Source organism: Dendrobium catenatum, unplaced genomic scaffold (assembly GCF_001605985.2).
Source record: "Dendrobium catenatum unplaced genomic scaffold, ASM160598v2 fragScaff_scaffold_892, whole genome shotgun sequence".
Classification (NCBI taxonomy): domain Eukaryota; kingdom Viridiplantae; phylum Streptophyta; class Magnoliopsida; order Asparagales; family Orchidaceae; genus Dendrobium; species Dendrobium catenatum.
In genome coordinates this window covers 410398-417526 of record NW_021319354.1, presented here as the reverse complement: position 1 = coordinate 417526, position 7129 = coordinate 410398, and positions in this window count along the sequence as shown.

Sequence of the window (7129 nt, the reverse complement as noted above, 5' to 3'; positions counted from 1 at the left end):
TACAAGAGCTAGCAAAAAAGGGGCTACAAGCTAAGAAACAACAGAGTCATCAAAAAGTAAGGCCGGACAACCCCTAAAAGAAGATTGCATAAAATTGAGCTTAGCAGCAGCAGAGGAAGAGCCAAAAATCACCTCCTTAAAAGATCTAGTACGACCATTGGAGGAAACAGCATTCGGGAGGAGAGATGACGACACAGTCGTCATCTCCCAAACAAAAAACAACCGAACAAACACAAAATAAAGTCACAAGAGAACAAAAACAAAGCGAAAGGAGAAAATCCAACGAAAAATCAAACCCAAAAACCAGAAAATCGAAGAAGATGAATGGGAAAAATGGAAACCCTAAATCACCTCAGAGTCGAGATGAAAGCTTTAAATATGAAAAATGCAATTAATTGAATTAATAATTCAAGTAACTAGGTGAATTTTGATTTTTGAACCAATTCAATTCCAAACAACTTGAGATCATCATTATAAGTTATGAATGATCTATAAGTTATGAATGATCTATTCATCTATTTGTAGTGGATTGGGCTTGGTGGTAAGATGGAGTGGCCTAGTGCTATCCCTTGTGATGGTTGTTGGTTTCATCTTATCCTGAGCTCTATATGCCTATTTCTTTGTTTGGATTATTTGTATTTATGTGGTTTGTTTTTCTCTAACAACTTGTCTTTCTTGGTTTTTTTTGGTGTTGCCCAGATTGGTGATTTTTGGCATTATTATAAGGATAATTTGGATCCTTATTTTTGGATTGTTACTTTGCTGCTCATAATTGGTTGGAGCATTTCTTGATCTACTATGGGAGTTTCCTTACGTATAAGATGTTTTTGGGTGATATCACTCATTTGTTCTCTGATCTTTATTTAATTAATCTTCTATTTTACCTTTACATTATTTTGTATTTTAGTCTCTTTTTATGCAGCTGCAGTGGTTTATAGGTGGATTTGCAGATGGCAGTGCTCAAGTTTTTTTTGTAAAAAGATTGCACTTCATGTGTTTATTTGTATCTTTCTTTTTTTGGATGCTTGGCTTTATCATCTTTAGAATGTACCTAGGTTATCTTTGTTTTTTTGGAGTAGTGGGGACTATCTTCTTGTACGGTTTCTTTTACTTTGTTTTGTAGCTCTTTTGAGCATTAGTGAGCTAACATTCCCCTTAAGGACCTTGTAATTACTTTTTATATTAACACATAGGCTCGTATGAAGGATTTTAATTTGAAAAAAAACTCAAACCCAAAAAGAATAAAAAAAAAAAATCATACCCATTCTACTCGGTGTAGTCATCAAAAAGAGCCCTATAGAGAAGGATGAGAATTCTACACAAATCTTGTTAGATCAAACATGAAGCCCAAAAAATAAGCTTGCATAACAATAGAGAAGCCACGAATGAACTACAAAATAAAACTATAAAGAATCTTGACAAAAAGGTTATAAGTAATGTAATAACAGTCCAAAGGAATCATAAAACAAATAATAGATGACAAATATAATGATAAGCAAGTAATGGAAATATCCCAATAATGAGTATCCATAGAACCAACAAATATGCATAGAATTGATGCTCCAAACTGAACAAACATAGGTTGAAGCACACCCTTAATTTGAGCATAGGACCACATCAATAATATAGTAACAATAATTATCTATGGTGATGGCCAATAAAAAATTCCAATAACAATACCTAGGAAATGCTCAGCGAGCATTAAGATAGTCAGAACCTATCAAATATGGAATCTTCTACCTTAATAAATAATAAGAATACATAACATCATAAACCCAAGACCTGATCTAGGAAAGGTAACAGAAAAGGTAGCAGCAAACTGAAGATGAATCATAAAAACCTGATATATACGACATAACATGATAAGCCAAAGAGAGACTATATATAGAGAAGACCACATCCTAATATAATAACTAGAAAATTTTTCACATGCCACAAACTAGCAACTAAGAAGAATGAGGAAAGACCTCACACAAAAAAGGCCAGCAAAAGATGAACACAGACAAAAGATTCCACACAAAAACAAAATAATTAGGAAACCCGAATATAAGGTAGCCCATAATGATCGAACCTGACAAGACCCTTAAACATATAAGGCAAAGTAGTCTCAACAAATTTAGCAAAGTCAGATAAATTATATCCCATCTTAGCAAGATAATCAACAACAGCGTTCCCTTTATGTAAAACATGATAAATAGAAAAGTAAATAAGAGATAGCCATGGCTTTATTTCCCTAATCATTTATAAATTAGAAGAGTTGGACCTCTGATAACCCTTAATATAATAAATAAGCAAGGTAACATCAACTTCAATCCAAAATTTAGTAATACCTATGGAAATACACAATTGTAAATCATAAAGAAGAGTTTGAATCTCAGTCATAATAACATTAGTAAAATTACTAGGACCCCCAAAGCAATAATAACATAACCATTAAAGTCCCGGATAAGGCCCCCACAACCTGTATTAGAGTTTTTTAAAGAACCAACTGTGTTAAGTTTAAACCAATCAAGATAAGGCTTTACCCATCGTACAATTCTTTTAATACTAACAAGGGAAGTAAAATTAATAGAAATACCCAAACTATCAACAACAAGATAACAACCTTTAAAAGAGTCAACCTTGATCAAATAGCAACAAACATTTTCATGACTTTATCCTTAATTTTGATAATAATACTCGTAATATTCATATAAATATTCTCATGTTTAGCTTCATTTCCACTCTTCCAAAGAAACCAATAAATAATGATAGGAAGAAAATTACGTATATGACCTTTGGAAGGACAAAACCAAGCTTGTAAAATATGAGTTATGGATTTATAATTTTTTGCAAAAATGAGCATTAAAAATATTGTCAAATTATAACCAAACTTGAAAGAAAGGAGAAAGACCCTTGAGCAAAAACATGGTTAAGGTTTTCATGTGATAATAACATTGACATTTAGACACCATATAAAAACCTTTTATTCTTAAAATAGAATCATCAGGTAGATAATTTTGTAAGATCCTCCATATCAAAATAGAATAAGAGGAAGGAATAGCATGATAACATACAACATAATACAACAAAGAATTAGGAGATGAATGCATAATGGAATTCCAATCTTATTTTAAGGTAAATTTACCATCGTTAGCATGAGTAAATATAATGCAGTCCTTATCCAATTGAAGAGGGTGTTGCAAATTTGATATAAAGCACTATGTTTGTATTTTAATAATATAAAACATTATTCTGTTTGATACTACTTTCTACTATTTTTGTGGTACTATGTTTTATTTTGTCTATACTAATGTTTCAAAAATTTAGTCCACCGTTCACTTATAATTCTGATTAGTTCAAGACTAGGTATGTTATTTTCAATTTATTATATAGTTTTTCCTTTCTTGAGTTATATCATGTATTTGGGTGGATATCTTTGCTAAGCAACCTTGCACACATATAGGGGGATATAGAAATATTTTTTTAAAGAGTATATTTTTTTTAGTAATTCGTACTGTATGATTATTCTTCATACTATACATTATGCATATTGTATTGTATACTTTAATCTCATACCATACAATCTGTTGTGCTCTGCCAAACCCTTGCAGCCAATGTGAAGGAAGATATTAATGACATATTGATCGTACCGTATGATTTGTATTATACATTATGCCCTAATTAATATCTTTCTTAATCATGGACAATTATTATTATTGATCATACCATATGAACTATTTCAAAATATATGATTACCCATGTAAAAAATTGGTCATCCTTCTTAGTGTACCAAATAAAATCCATGATTTTAGTATTAATCTTCTCATATGATTTCCATAGTGCTAAATGATCACCTGTGTATAAAGTTGGTCATTCTAAGGATCATCCCAAATGATTAGAAAGATTTTATGCATATCATACTGTATGATTTAAGATTGTACTATATGATGTATTATAAAATTTGAATAATTCATCTGAACGATCTTGCTGGATAATTTTGAAATGAACTGATCATACCGTACGATACATCTATCATACTATACGAATAGAAGTCGGATGGCTTGGAAATTAGGATTTTTTGAAGCCCTTTATTTAAAAATCTCTAACACTCTTATTAGAAGTATTTGGCTACTTAGTCTACTAGAGAGGGAGCTTGAGGGAGAGAAGAAGGAGAGCTTAGTGATAGAAGAGAGGGAGATTTTGCGAGGGAGAAGTTATCAGGTGATTCACAAGGTTATTCCAAGCAAGAATCTTGCCTAGTATCTACATGTGTCTTCCTTGAATCTCTATGACTTCATAGAAGAAGTTTTTCAATATAGATCATGGTTTTTTAACCATCATTTGGAGGGTGAAAATAGATTTTTGGTTCTCTGACCATCATTAGGATGGTGAAAATAGAGTTAAGGTTCTCTGCCTGTAAAAGAGTCACAGTTCTATACCATACCAGGGAGGTGAAACATCATTTCTATAGGCTTCTCCTCCTTACCTTGGGATCAAAAGTAGAGCCACTTCTGTTTAGTGCAATACTTGGAGAGGGAGTCTCCAAGGAGCAGATGTAGGCCAGGTTAACCGAACCACTATAATTTTTGATGTGTTTTTTCTTATTAATTTTATCACATTTTAATTTCCACACTTTTTGTGATTTAATATGTGGTCAAAACATCTATTTTTTGTTATTATAAAGTCAGTTCTATTTTTGCATCAAGAGGTTTAAAATTCTTGTTTAATTAAGAAATTTTTTAAACTACCTTGGTTAGCATCAGGACTAGTTCTTTAGGGTTTAACCACCCTCATGAACTTTCAGAGGGATATTGAGAATAGGATTCACAATATTCTAAGGAACAATTGTAGTAAGTAAATCCAAATTCCAAACACCCTCATGCACAAAATAATTAACTTTACAAGCAGAATTGGAATGGGTATTAATAAACTCTTAATGAAAAAATTTCCTAACCACTTATATTGCCAAAAAATATATATTACCATGCCCCATACCCTATTGAATGAAGTTCTCAGCCTCCCACTTGATGGAACAAAGCCTTCTCCAATTATAAGGGTCCCTTTATTTAAAATGACAAGTGAGGGGACGTCTACCAGCTCAATATTTAGAAGTCGTAAAATTAGCCCACATACTTTTCTTGGTCCTAAAAGAGAACTAAAGTTTATAAAAGAATGCCTTAGCCATATTAACCATGTTTTTAAAATGCAAACCTTCTTCCTCTTTAACCTCAGAACTCTTAGTCAAAGAGGCCCACATGATAATAACCTTAGCCTCCTTAGCACCCAAAATTTTTTTTTTTGAATAACATTTACATTATTCAATAAACTTCATAATAGGCCATAAAGTATGAAAGAGATAAATAGGAGTAACAGAAAGAACATGTATGATTGAAACCAATCTACCACTAGAAGAAAGAAAATTAAATGCCTAGATGGATAACTTCTTTTGGATAGCATTAAAAATGTTGTAAAATAAATTAGTTCTTTTTCTACCCCTGAAAAGCGGGATGCGTGAGTGCTTCAAAGGTAAATTCTTATTAGAAAAATAAAACTTGTCATGAATCATAATAATTCATTAATCAGAGATAGATTTGGAGGATATAAAATAGCTCTGCATATAATTAAATATTAAAACACTTGCACTTTGGACTTAATGAAGAAATTTAAAGTGAATGTACAACATTCTTATAGAGCCATTAGTGAATATAATAAAGTCATCAGCAAAACTTAAATGGGTAATAAAAAAACTACCATTAGTTATAAACTATAAATTAGGATGAACAATAAACACCTTATAAAGGCCTCTAGAGAGATATTCAAAAACAATAATGAATAAAGCAGGAGACAGTGGATCCCATTATCAATGCCATGAGATGATTTAAAATAACAAATAATTTACCATTTAAAAGGATAGAAAAATAACAATTCTCAATGCTATTATTTATAAGCTTAATAAAATATGTATTAAAACCAAAAAGCCTAAGGATCTTGTAGAGAAAATCCCAATTTAAATTCCAAAAAAAAATAATGAAAGCATTCCCATAAGACTTTTATTATTAAGTTTGTTGAAAAAAGAACGCAGACTAATAGGATGGCAATCATTCCAAAATTTATAACATCATTTTTAGGAATTAAAGAAACATAACTAGAAGTAAGAACTTAGGATAAGGATTACCTCTGGAAAAATCCACCACAACATTAATATGATCATCTTTAATAATAGGCCAATAATTCTAGAAAAACATAGCAGTAGACCTATAAGGGCATGCAATAAAATCAGCATTCATAGTGTTATCAACCAAATCTCATCTTCAATAGGCACCTTAGTAAGAGAAACACTATCCTATTTAAAATGAAGAAGTTCAATAAATGAACAATCAATGTTTAAATGAGGAGTGAAAGTATTATGAAAAACCTGTTTTAAATAATCAACACCATAATTATAAATTAAATCAGGAAAATCAATAGAAACACCACTAAGATTAGTAATTTTGTGAACATGACTAGCCACTTTCTTTAAATTAGCAATGTTGTGAAAAAAATTAGTATTTATGTCTCCCTCGACCAAAACTTTAGAGGCAGGCTTTTATCTCCAAAAGGCATCCTCCTTTTCTTGAAGCTTGAACATATTATTATAACATCATTAAGAAAAAAAGATGTTTTAAGAGAGGAGTCATCTGTTGCAAACCTATTTTCATGTCTTATGTTTTGATGATTGACAAACACTATTTCTCTTGGACTACTTGTTGCTTCTAACTTTTCAGGAATCGAAGATCGGACGATCAAGAAGAAGCTAGTTCAGGATTGCGTAGGTTTAGGGTTGAGTCAGTCTGTACTTTTGTTTTTTCACTTTTGAGTCCACTTGTAATGGTCAAAGAGACTGATGCTAAGTAACCCTACACACACACACTTGAGAGACTTAGAATTTCTATTTTTTCCCACATCGGCCAGGACGATTTTTTAAATCGGCCTAGACGATCCAGTTTAAAACAGAAAGTCTAATTAAGGATTCTTAATTAAGACAGCCGTCATTAACATATCATCCTTGACAATTCGTGTATCATCCAGGATGATAAGCTCAAAATAGAAAGAAGTACCCGCCTTAGACAATTAAGGTATACTGTATTTTTAAATTATCGACCAGGAC